Source organism: Schistocerca cancellata, chromosome 8 (genome assembly GCF_023864275.1).
Source record: "Schistocerca cancellata isolate TAMUIC-IGC-003103 chromosome 8, iqSchCanc2.1, whole genome shotgun sequence".
Classification (NCBI taxonomy): domain Eukaryota; kingdom Metazoa; phylum Arthropoda; class Insecta; order Orthoptera; family Acrididae; genus Schistocerca; species Schistocerca cancellata.
In genome coordinates, this window is record NC_064633.1 from 343050545 (window position 1) to 343064158 (window position 13614).

Genomic DNA, 13614 nt, shown 5'->3' on the forward strand with positions numbered 1-13614 from the left:
AGTTCTCGTTTAACTTGTGGAAAACTAATGTCTTCAAATTATGAAAGTGCATTTAATTTGGAAGACTCAAAAGTATTAACAAAATATTTTTAAAACTATTTTTGATTTTGGTACAGCTTCTTCCGTACATTTGTTTACATGTGTTTCCTAGCGCTCACATGAAGGCTGCGAAACTTTACCTTATCTACCATCCTTGTGCTGCTGTTATTATTAGATACTAGAGATACGTTCGCCTAAAAAATAGCCGGCTTCATTTATTCGCACTAACGTATAACAACGAAGGTTACAGAATTACAGCTGCCAGAATGCAACCCAAAAACAAACGCGCAGAAGGTGTTAAACAAATTCAACTTCTTAGTATAATGGACTTTTGAATTCTGTTGACAAGATCAATTGTGGCTCTTCTGAGGTTGTCATGGAGTTCTTTTATGATGACAGCACCATTCATTATTCGAACGATCAGTTGGCCACTTATATTTCTGCCAGTACATCTACCGAGGAGTGTCGGGTACAGATGATGTGTCACATTACTACTAGAATTTTCATGGACCCCCTCATGCTAGAAAAACATATCCATCCTTGAAGCCACAGCGAACTTCCAATAGTGTTGGAAGCTCGTTTTCAAGAAAGTGTAGATAATGGGGCTGTGAAAGATGGTAACACAATAGGCCAACAGATGACAAATTCAGTTCTGAAATTCAGGAATAACTGCAACTTGAACTTCAGAACAAGATATGAGTTTCGATGAATAAACCAATACCAACTGGAGTATCAATATGCGAAATGAAAACTTATCTCTGTAACAAGCTGTGTCACAGTAACCAATACAGAACGAACACACGTCTTAGGTGTTGTTTTCTTCGAATTTGTCTTTATTACCAGCCCCTAAAATATCAAACATTCTTTACATATGCAGACCGAGGCGGCGAATGAAAATTTGCACTGTGACTGGGATTCGAACCCAGGTCTCCTAGTCACTAGGTGGATGCGCTAATCGCTACAGACAGTGAATTTGCACAACTGCACGGACTACCCTAGCCTGACTCCCACATCAACCCAACTGCCCACTCACGTCTCAGCCCCCTTGGTACTCCCCCTAAACTCGTACAGCATTGTAAAGGCTTTCCAACTCTACTTGAATAGTACCTCAGCACTGAATGAAACAGGTGAATACGGTTGGAAGGCCCTTACGATGGTGTCTCAGTTTAGGGGGAATACCAATGGGGCTGAGGTAACACTAAAGACTCCGTCTTCAGGTCACAAGTGGCCTATCGGGACCATCCGACAGCCGTATCATCCTCAGATGAGGGTGTGGATAGGAGGTGTCTGTTATCAGCACAACTCTCTCCCGGTCGTTATGACGGTTTTCTTTGGCCAGAGCCGTTACTATTCGATGGAGTAGCTCCTGAATTGGCATCACGAGGCTGTGTGCACACCAGAAAATGGCAACAGCGCATGGCCGCCCAGATGGTCACCAGCCATCCAAGTGCCGGCCACGCCCGATAGCGCTTCGGTGATCTGACGGGAACCAGTGTATACACTGCGGTAAGGCCATTGCCAGTGGGGCTGAGGTGTGAATAGGAATTTGGATTAAGGAAGGAGATGGGCTAAGGTAGTTTGGGCAGTTGTGCAAAGCCATAGTGCCAGGGCGGAATAGTGTTTAGCTCATTTGCAAATGTTCAAATGTGTGTGTGAATTCCTAAGGGACCAAACTGCTGGGGTCATCAGTCCCTAGACATACACACTACTTAAACTAACTTATGCTAAGAACAACACACATACACACATCCCCTCAGGAGGACTCAAACCTCCAGTAGGAGGGGCTGTGCAATCAGTGACATGGCGCCTCTAACCAGACGGCCACTCTTTGGGGTTAGCTCACCTGCCTTGTCAGCAGATGACCTGGGTTTGAATCCCACCCTTGGTAAAAATTTTCATTCGTGGCTTCAGTTTGCGTGTATATAATATAGGTGTCTGAGACTTGAACACGTCTCTGGAATCAGAGAGCACATCTGCAGCTGTCAAAGGGTTAATGAAAGCACCCAGTCTTCAGGCCACAAGTGGCTCAACGGGACCATCCGACCGCCGTGTCATCCTCAGATGAGGATGCTGATAGGAGGGGCGTTGAGTCAGCACACCGCTCTCCCAGTCGTTATGATGGCTTTCTTGGACCGGAGACGCTACTATTCGGTCGAGTAGCTCCTCAATTGGAATCACGAGGCTGAGTGCATCCCGAAAAATGGCAACAGCGCATGGCGGCCAGACGGTCACCCAACCAAGCACCGGCTACGCGTGACTGTGCTTAACTTCGGTGATCTGACGGGAACCAGTGTGTCCAGTGCGACATGGACGTTACCCAAAGGGTTAATGAAGTAAGTTTCTAATACATAGTGTAAGATTCATTGTAAACCTGCCACTGCTTAAAATGTATGAAATAGTCTAACTGCAATTTACCTACTTGGTAAATGTTTTGCTTGGATACTACTGAATGCTACTATCAGTTCTGGTCTCTCGTTTGACATTTGCAAGTGAGTTATAAACACGTCAGTCACTTTGAACCTCACCCTTTTACGGTTACGAGATGCCTCTGGAGGAAAGATGAGCGGGAGAAAGTGTTTATTTATTACCAAATGATACCCTTTTAATCACGTTCAATTTCGTACATCCCTTTTAATCACGTTCTATCTCGTACATCTTCCTGACTGATTGGATGGATGTATCTGTGTATTTTAAAATTTCCGTGGAGAACTAGAGACTCAAATCCAGCCTGTATGAGCTGTGCTAACCTTACAGTATTTTGGTACTGTGTCAGCGATGTTGCCTGGGCTCTCGGTGCTCAACATTTGGCTTTAATGTAGAGTTTGTTGTTCTCTTAGAGAGGACGGATCAGCACTTTCCTTGTTGTCGGTGCCTTGTAAGTATGGTACAGTACCTTCATTGAGTAACAATTACACGGGATTAGCCGAGTGGTCTAGGCGTTGCAATCATGGCCTGTGCAGCAGGTCCCGGCGGAGGTTCGAGTCCTCCCTCGGCATGGATGTATGTGTTTGTCCTTAGGATAATTTAGGTTAAGTAGTGTGTAAGCTTAGGGACTGATGACCTTAGCAGTTAAGTCCCATAAGATTTCAGACGCATTTCAACAATTTTTTCCAATTACACATAGTTTTCAATTAGACATCATGCTATTATCCCATCATGTAGTAATTTCCAATCGCTTTTCATTTAATGCGACAATAGCTATTTTCGAGTTTACATTTTCGGTTGTACTTAATCAAATTTCGTGTGTAGAATGCTTTTTGGTGGGATGCCCCCACGTCCACTTACTGATCAATGAGCTTAATTTTTTATGCATTGGTTTATTTCTGAACTAGCCGAATAGCCGTTGTTATCCGTGTGTATATTTATTTCAGTCTTCTATTAGTCCTTATACCTCTTCCCCCCGCCCCCTCTTTCTGTCTATCTGCTCCTCTACTTCCCCTTCCATCTTCTCCTCTCCTCACTTACTGTCCTTCTCCTCCTATTCCCTTTCTCTGTCCATTTCCTCCTCCCTCTATCAGTCCATTTGATCCTCTCTCTGTCCTTATCCATCTCCTTATTTTTCCTTTCTCTGACCATCTGCACCTCCCCTCTCTGTCCCTCTGTCCATCAGCTCTTTCCCCATCTTTCCATCTACTCATCCCCCTCTCCATCTGCTCCTCAGCCTGTATCACCCACGCACCTCCTCAATTTTCGCCTGCCCCTCTCCCTGTCAACCTCAACCTGCCCCCTCTCTCTGTGAATTCTCTTCTTACTCTTCTCTCTGTCCAGCTCCTCCTCCAACCTAGCTTCGTTCATCTCTTCCTCCTCCCTTCTCTGTTCACCTCCTTCTCTTTCCTTTCTCAGTCCACCTCTTCCTCTCCCCTGTCTCTGTCCATCTCGCGGCGCGGAGTGGCCGTGCGATTTGGGGCGCTAAGTCACAGATTGTGCGGACTGTGCGGCATCTCCCGCAGGAGGTTCGAGTCCTCCCTCGTACATGGGTGTATATGTTGTTCTTAGAATAATTTAGTTTATGTAGTGTGTAAGTCTAGGGATCGATGACCTCAGCAGTTTGGTCCCTTAGTAATTCAGACATTTTAAATTTTCTCCATCTCCTCCTCCACCCTTCATCCCTATTTCCTACTCCCACTACTTTGTACATATCCTCCTCCGTACCTGTGTCCATCTCTCCTTCCGCCTCTCTGTCCGTTCATCTCTTTCTACCACGTTCTGTCTGCACGTTATCATCCACACTAGCGGTTGCTGGTTCTTACCCCGCAGTATTTTCTTGCAGATAGTAAGTAATTTGTGTACTGAGTTTGGTCCAGATCGATCCATTTGTTTAGAAGGGGCTTTTTACTCTTGTGGCTTCACCCGCCTACGCACGTCACATTTTATTTTATGTATTTATTTATTTATTACTTATCAGTCTTCTGACTAGTTTGATGCGACCTGCCACGAATTCTTCTCCTGTGCCAGCCTCTTCATTCCAGAGTATCCGTTGAAACCTACGTCCTCAATTATTTGCTGGATGTTTTCCAATGTCTGTCTTCCTCTACAATTTTTTCTTTCCACAGCCCACTCTAGTACCATGGAAGTCATTCCCTGATCTCTTAACAGATGGGGTTCTGTCTCTTTTCTTTGTTAGAATTTTCCACGTTTCCCTTTTGTCCCCGATTCTGCACATAACCTACTAATTCGTCACCTTATCAGTCCACCTAATTTTCAGCATTGGGCCTATCCCACCACATCTGAAATGCTCCAATTCTCTTCTGTTCAGATTTTCTCACAGCCATTATTTCACCACCATATAATTATGTGCTCCAAATGTACATTCACAGAAATTTTTTCCTCAAATTAAGGCCTACGTTTGATACTAGTAGCTTTCTTTTGGCCAGAAATGCCCTCTTTGGCAATGCTAGTCTGCTTTTGATGTCCTCCTTGCTCCATCTGTCATTGGTTATTTTGTTGCCTATGTAGTAGAATTCGTTAACTTCATCTATTTCGTGACCATCAATCCTGGTGTTAAGTTTCTTGCTGCTCTCATTCTTACTACTTTTCATTAGTTTCATCTTCATTCGATGTAATCTCAATCCATATTCAGTCCTCATTAGACTGTTCATTCCATTCAACAGATCCTGTAATTCTTCTTTACTTTCACTCAGGATAGCAATGTCATCAGCGAATCGTATGACTGATATCCTTTCACTCCTGAATGTTTCTTTTATTTCCATTGCTTCCTCTGATGTAGAGATCGAACAGTAGGGGTGAAAGTCCACATCCCTCTCTTAAATCCTTTTTAATCCTAGCACTTCGTTCTTTGACGTCCGTTCTTATTATTCCCTCTTGGCTATTGTACATGTTGTATATTACCTATCTCTCCCTGTAGCTTACCCCTATTTTTCTCAGAATTTCGAATATATTGCACCATTTTACATCATCACACGCTTTTTCCAGGTCGAAAAATTCTTTGACGGTGTCTCGATTTTTCTTCAGTCTTGCTTCCACTATCAACCGCAACGTCAGAATTCCATCTCCAGTGCCTTGACATTTCCTAAAGCCAAACTGATCGTCGTGTAACACATCCTCAATTTTCTTTTCCATTCTACTGTATAATATTCTTGTCAGCGACTTCGACGCATGAGCTGTTAAGCTGATTCTGCGATAATTCCCGCACTTGTCAGCTCTTGCAGTCTTCGGAATTGGGTGGACGATTTTTTTCGAAAGCCAGATGGTATGTCGCCAGACTCATACATTCTACACACCAACGTGAATAGTCACTTTGTTGCCACTTCCCCCAATGATTTTAGAAATTCTGATGAAATGTTATCTATCCCTTCTGCCTCATTAGATCTTAACTCTCCCAATACTTCCCGAAATTCTGTTTCTACTACTAGGTCCACTACCTCTTCTAAATCGACTCCTGTTTCGTCTTCTTTCACAGCAGACAAATCTTCCCCGTCATAGAGGCTTTCAGTGTACTCTACCACCTATCCGTTCTCTCCTCTGATTTCAACAGTGGAATTCCCGTTGCACTCTCAATGTTACCATCCTTTCCTTTATTTTCACCGAACGTTGTTCTGGCTTTACATTGTGGTCTGAGTCTATATCAGCTCCTGGTTACGCCTTACAATCCAGTACCTGATTTCGAAATATCCCTCTGACCTAACTGAAAGTTTCTCGTCTCACCCGCCCTGTTCCAGGTATACCTCCTCCTTTTGTGATTCTTGAACAGAGTATTCGCTATTACTTGAGAGTATTCGCTATTACTTTCTTATATTTATGACAGAACTCAATTAGTCTTTCTCCTCTGTCATTCCTTGTCCCAAGCCCATATTCAACTGTAACCTTTTCTTCTGCTCCTTCTCCTACTAGTGCGTTCCAGTCCCCCATGGGTATTAGATTTTCATCTACCTTTACGTACTGCATTACCCTTTCAATATCCTCATATACATTCTCTATCTCTTAATCTTCAGCTTGCGACGTCGGCACAGCATACCTATCGTTGTCGTTTTTGGGTTACTGTCGATTCTCATGAGAATAACCCTACCACTGAACTGTTCACAGTACACACTACCTTTCTATTCTCAACGAATCCTACACCATTTATACCGTTTTCTGCTGCTGTTGATATTTCCCTATACTCATCTGATCCGAAATCCTTGTCTTCTTTTCATTTCACTTCAATGATTCCTTTTATATCCACACTCCTGGAAATTGAAATAAGAACACCGTGAATTCATTGTCCCAGGAAGGGGAAACTTTATTGACACATTCCTGTGGTCAGATACATCACATGATCACACTGACAGAACCACAGGCACATAGACACAGGCAACAGAGCATGCACAATGTCGGCACTAGTGCAGTGTATATCCACCTTTCGCAGCAATGCAGGCTGCTATTCTCCCATGGAGACGATCGTAGAGATGCTGGATGTAGTCCTGTGGAACGGCTTGCCATGCCATTTCCACCTGGCGCCTCAGTTGGACCAGCGTTCGTGCTGGACGTGCAGACCGCGTGAGACGACGCTTCATCCAGTCCCAAACATGCTCAATGGGGGACAGATCCGGAGATCTTGCTGGCCAGGGTAGTTGACTTACACCTTCTAGAGCACGTTGGGTGGCACGGGATACATGCGGACGTGCATTGTCCTGTTGGAACAGCAAGTTCCCTTGCCGTGCATCCGTGCGTCGCTGCGGTCCGGTCCCAGGTCGACGGGCACGTGCACCTTCCGCCGACCACTGGCGACAACATCGATGTACTGTGGAGACCTCACGCTCCACGTGTTGAGCAATTCGGCGGTACGTCCACCCGGCCTCCCGCATGCCCACCATACGCCTTCGCTCAAAGTCCGTCAACTGCACATACGGTTCACGTCCACGCTGTCGCGGCATGCTACCAGTGTTAAAGACTGCGATGGAGCTCCGTATGCCACGGCAAACTGGCTGACACTGACGGCGGCGGTGCACAAATGCTGCGCAGCTAGCGCCATTCGACGGCCAACACCGCGGTTCCTGGTGTGTCCGCTGTGCCGTGCGTGTGATCATTGCTTGTACAGCCCTCTCGCAGTGTCCGGAGCAAGTATGGTGGGTCTGACACACCGGTGTCAATGTGTTCTTTTTTCCATTTCCAGGAGTGTATATCAAGCCTTTGCATTTCCCTTTCCACATTTTCTAGCTTCCCTACCACGTTCAAACTTCTGACATTCCATGACACGAATCGTAGAACGTTATCCTTTCGTTGGTTATTCAGTCTATCGCTCATGGTCACCTCCCCCTTCGTAGTCCCCTCCCGGAGATCCGAACGAGGGACTATTCCGGAATCTTTTGGTAATGGAGAGAGCATTATGACAATTCTTCAATCACAGGACACATGGCCTGTGGATACACATTTTGTGTCTTTAATGCAGTTGTTTGCATCACCTTCTGCATCCTCGTGCTGTTGATCATTGCAGATTGTTCCGGCTTTAGGGCTGTTTCCTACCGCAAGGAGAAAAGAGTGCCTTGGACCTCTGTCCACTGCACTGCCCTCTTTGACAAGGGCGTTGGCAGAATGAGGGTGACTCCACCGGAAGCCAGGGGAGTGCAGTAGGTGGTATACCACTTAGCAGCCCCATCAGTCAAACAAATCAGTAACAGCTTGCACTGTAAGTGCTCCAGCATTTTCCTTCAAAATGTTGGTCAGTTCCTGCATAAAGTGTCATCACTTCTGTTTCTAAGCTGGTCGTAGGTTGTGTTCCAAAAATGAACAGCATAGAGATAGAAGTGATGACACTTTCTGCAGGACCTGCTCAAGCACGTACAGTGCAAGCTGTTACTGATTTGTTTGACTGATGGGGCTGCTAAGTACTATACGACCTACTGCACTCCCCTGACTTAAGCTCTCGTAAGTTCAACTCGTTTTCTAAACTGAAGGAAACACTTCACGGCATTGGCTTCAGAACTGCTACAAATTTGTCGGGTGATAGACCACGCCGCTCGAACTGTCAACACAACCGACACTGCTAAGAGTATCCTACGACTTCCACATCGCTGGCAACGGGTTATACACAATGCTGGTGACTACTTTGAAGATCAGTAAAACTTTGAAACATGTATCTATTTTGTACGAGTTGTAAATATATAGTTGCCACTACTAAAGTTCCGGGCAACGGCCTTGCCGCAATGGATACACCGGTTCCCGTCCGATCACCGAAGTTAAGCGCTGTCGGGCGTGGCCGGCACTTGGATGGGTGACCATCCGGGCCGCCATGTGCTGTTGCCATTTTTCGGGGTGCACTCAGCGTCGTGATGCCAATTGAGAAGCTACTCGACCGAATAGTAGCGGCTCCGGTCAAAGAAAACCATCGTAACGACCGGGAGAGCGGTGTGCTGACCACACGCCCCTCCTATCCCCATCCTCAACTGAGGATGACACGGCGGCCGGGTGGTCCCGATAACAGCGGCTGAAATCTATGCCCCACCGTCAGGATTCCATTTCAAATAAAAGGAGTACAGGGCTATTACAAATGATTGAAGCGATTTCATAAATTCACTGTAGCTCCATTCATTGACATATGGTCACGACACACTACAGATACGTAGAAAAACTCATAAAGTTTTGTTCGGCTGAAGCCGCACTTCAGGTTTCTGCCGCCAGAGCGCTCGAGAGCGCAGTGAAGCAAAATGGCGACAAGAGCCAAGAAAGCGTATGTCGTGCTTGAAATGCACTCACATCAGTCAGTCATAACAGTGCAACGACACTTCAGGACCAAGTTCAACAAAGATCCACCAACTGCTAACTCCATTCGGCGATGGTATGCGCAGTTTAAAGCTTCTGGATGCCTCTGTAAGGGGAAATCAACGGGTCGGCCTGCAGTGAGCGAAGAAACGGTTGAACGCGTGCGGGCAAGTTTCACGCGTAGCTCGCGGAAGTCGACGAATAAAGCAAGCAGGGAGCTAAACGTACAACAGGATGGTGCTCCACCGCACTTCCATCATGATGTTCGGCATTTCTTAAACAGGAGATTGGAAAACCGATGGATCGGTCGTGGTGGAGATCATGATCAGCAATTCATGTCATGGCCTCCACGCTCTCCCGACTTAACCCCTGCGATTTCTTCCTGTGGGGTTATGTGAAAGATTCAGTGTTTAAACCTCCTCTATCAAGAAACGTGCCAGAACTGCGAGCTCGCATTAACGATGCTTTCGAACTCATTGATGGGGACATGCTGCGCCGAGTGTGGGAGGAACTTGATTATCGGCTTGATGTCTGCCGAATCACTAAAGGGGCACATATCGAACATTTGTGAATGCCAAAAAAGCTTTTTGAGTTTTTGTATGTGTGTGCAAAGCATTGTGAAAATATCTCAAATAATAAAGTTATTGTAGAGCTGTGAAATCGCTTCAATCATTTGTAATAACCCTGTAGATACATATTTATAAACGTTGCAGAATCTCTAACAATTTATTTTTGAGCAGCATATAATATAGTAATACACTTTATTTTTGGCGAGCACAGTGTACACCGTCGACCCAAAAACAATAACTTCAGTCGTTCGGTTCCAGCCAAAGTATTTGGCAGTTTCCCTTGGTAACCAAGCGAGTGCTGGAACTGGAAACCCTCTCCAAAATATTCCCGATTGGAAGTTCCGTTGCCTAGCAGAGATTTTTCTGCAACAACTAGCCCACCTCTCAGAAGCAGGAAATAAAAGGAGTGTAAAAAAGAAACCTAAACTACTTCACAGCGCATGTTTAAATAACTTTATCATTAGTTGTGTTATGTTAAAGCATTGCAGTAAAACTGACATAAGCAGTTGATAAAAAACAAACATCTAAGAAAACAGCTATTTCTTTCGAAATGTTGTCAAAGTATTCGCGTTCACTGTAAGAACTCGTAGATCGTGTCAAGCACGGATAGGGAAAGAGTTAGGAGCCAGTGACATACAGTGTGACGCATACCGTACGAGAAAAATTTAATAATATTGGTATTCAATAATATCGAACATTACAACGGCAACGAAAATTCCTTAATTCTATAGGCAAAGACGAAAATGCGTGTCTGAACATTCCAAGTTATGAAGCTTAATCCCCACAGGACAGGAAAGCGTATTAATCTCTATCAAAAGTGTGGGAAGTACACTGAGGTGATGGAAGTCACGGGATAGCGATATGCACATTCAACAATGGCGGTGGTGCATTGGCGGAGCTGTCATTTGTGCTCAGATGACTCATATGAAAAGATTTCCAACGTAATTGTGGCCCACGACGGGAATTAACAAACTTTGAATGCGGAATCGTAGTTAGAGCTAGATGCATGGGACAATCCATTCGGGAAAGCGTTTGGAAATTCAATATTCGTTCTCCACAGCGTCGGTGTCAAGAGTGTGCCGAGAATGCCAAATTTCAAGCATTAACTCTCACCATAGCCAAAGCAGTGGCCGACGTCCTTCACTTAACAACCGAGAGAGTGGCGTTTGCCTGGAGTTTCAGTTCTAACAGACCGGCAACACTGCGTTAAATAACTGCAGAAATAAATGTGAGACGTACTATGAACGTGTCCGTTAGCACAGGGCGGCGAAATTTGACATTAATGGGCTACTCCACCAGATGACCGTCGTGTGTGCCTTTGCTAACACCACGACATCGCCTGCAGCGCCTCTCCAGGTCTCGTGATCATATTGATTGGACGGTTGACGACTGGAAAAACATGGCCTGGTCAGATGAGTTCCGGTTTCAGTTGGTAAAAGCTGACTGCAGAGTTCGAGTGTGGCGCAGACCCCAAGAAGCCATGGCGTTTTCACTGTCCACGCTGGTGATGGCTCCAGAGTGTGGGTGTGTTTACATGAAATGGACTGATCACTGACTGGAAATTGTTGTCTACGGCTACTCTGAGACCATTTGCAGCAATTCATGGACTTCATGTTCCCAAGCAGCGATGGAATTTTTATGGATGACAATGCACCATGTCACCGGGCCACAATTGTTCGCGACTGGTTTGAAGAATATTCTAGACAATTGTAACGAATGAATGGCCAGTCAGATCCCCCAGCATGAATCCCATCGAATATTTGTGGGACGTAACGGAGAAGTGAGTTCGTGCAAAAAATTCTGTACCAGCTACACTTTCGCAATTATGGATGGCTTATACAGGCAGCAATGGCTCAATATTTCTGTAGGGGACTTCCAGTGACCTGTTAAGTCCATACCAAACTGCACCGGACAAAGGAGGTCCGACACGATATTAGGACGTATGCCATGAGTTTGGGACCCCTGTGTAAGTGTTGCTGTGTCGCGCCAGCTTCATTTCTATTCGAGTTCTCATTTATAACCTTTCGCCGGCTGTTGTCTCAATGTGGCATACTTTTGCTTTAAAGCTAAATTCACTCTCTGTAGCGTGCTCCTTGTAAATTTTTCTAGAAAAGTATCATTGCTCCTAAACATTTGTTTAGTGGCACATGTTGTGGTACTGCATGAAGAAAGAGTATTAATAAAAATGACGAGTCTAACTGTATCTCAGTGATTCTGTTGTTAATCAGCCTATGAGCCCCCCAAATTTAGAGTAACAGATAATGTATATCACCTTGCTGTGGCACCCTACGGACATGATTTAAGTATCTGGAAGCGTAAGGAGGGTGTTACAATACATGCCTGGACACTAGAACCACGCAATTCTCGGGTGTGACCGATATTTAAAAATCAACGAATTTGCATATTTGCGCTTTTTGTAGGAAGTCTGACGTCGCTGACTACGCGTGAACTGGGAAAAATGATTAAGTCAGTGACTGTTTTTCAATTAGCAATGTATCTGCGAATAACAGCGATGTAGAGTGTAATGCCATGACGGAGTCAGTATTCAGTGAAGATGGAACGGTTTGTCTAATAGAAAACAATCTTGAAGTACAAATTACTGAAAACATTGTAATAAATTATGAATTTTCTGGACAGTAAAATGACTCAGAAGTAAAATATGACAGTGTAATTAGCGTGCAGTAGACAATGCAAACCTCGACACCTACGAGTCATCAAGAGCTAACAATAGTTAATTACAGAAATGAACATCTAAGGCAAATTCTGCGGACTGTTGTAGACGGCAACCGTCGTTTGAACCAGATATCTGAAAAGTGTCATCAGGAATTGATGCGGAGTTAGTGTGAATTAAGGGATAGAATTGAGACAAGTTATAAACATGTCAATATTTATCTCATGACACTTTTTAACAAAAAAGAACTTTTAGAAAAAATTAGCGCAAAGCATAAAAAAAGAATCGAAGACGAGGTTCAAAGAGTAAAAGGGGATTTGTGGAACACAAAATGTGGTGTGAAGAAATAATGGCAAATTTGTCCATGTAGAATAGGAAACAAGACAGCGAAATTGCAGAAACAGCGGTATAAGCAAGACAATCATTAATCAAAATGATTAGCAGAGAGCAATGTTACTTTAGTGAATTGCAGCAACACTTTTTGAAGGGACAAAGAGAAACTATTCGAAGAAATTGCCGTGACGTTTGAAGTTAAATAGAAAGACATCATTGTAGCCACCAAGAACATAACTGGTAAGATTATGGAAGTGTACATACATTTCAATCATTACGTACAATAGCTGGTACCTTTGTAAAACAGTTTAAAGACGTAGTTCCTGTAAATTGGTATGAACGGAAGAAAATTAGATTATTTGTTGCCTTTATGCTGAAAAAACGCATGATTATGGTAGCAGAACAATCAACAAATACAAGAGTTATGAATAACTGGAATACACATTTCTGAAGTTTTGGTCACTAAGTAAACACTGGTCAGTAAAATCGTCACTCTTGATATCCACTCTGATATGTCGAGAACGATGAAAGAGTTTATTAAAAAAACTAATATGTATACTTAGGTGACCCCCTGTGTGAAGAAGAACTGATGCGAGTTTTTGATTCAAAGGTTACCACTAGCTAAGTTTCACTGTTGACCGACGGCGACGTGGGGGAATTATACACTATGCTGCAAAACTTAAGATAAAATAACGCAAAATATTAACCAGACGAGAGATACAAATTACCATAACATACTAACTACTCACTGCAAAGGAATGAAAGAGTGGGATCATGTTGCCAGAGGTCTCCGTGTGATACACA

General features: G+C 44.2%; 1 pseudogene; it reads left to right on the forward strand.

Moving 5' to 3' along the window:
• Window positions 1-8663: 8663 nt before the first annotated feature.
• On the forward strand, window positions 8664-8781 carry LOC126095944 (5S ribosomal RNA; annotated as a pseudogene).
• The last annotated feature ends 4833 nt before the right edge of the window (window positions 8782-13614 follow it).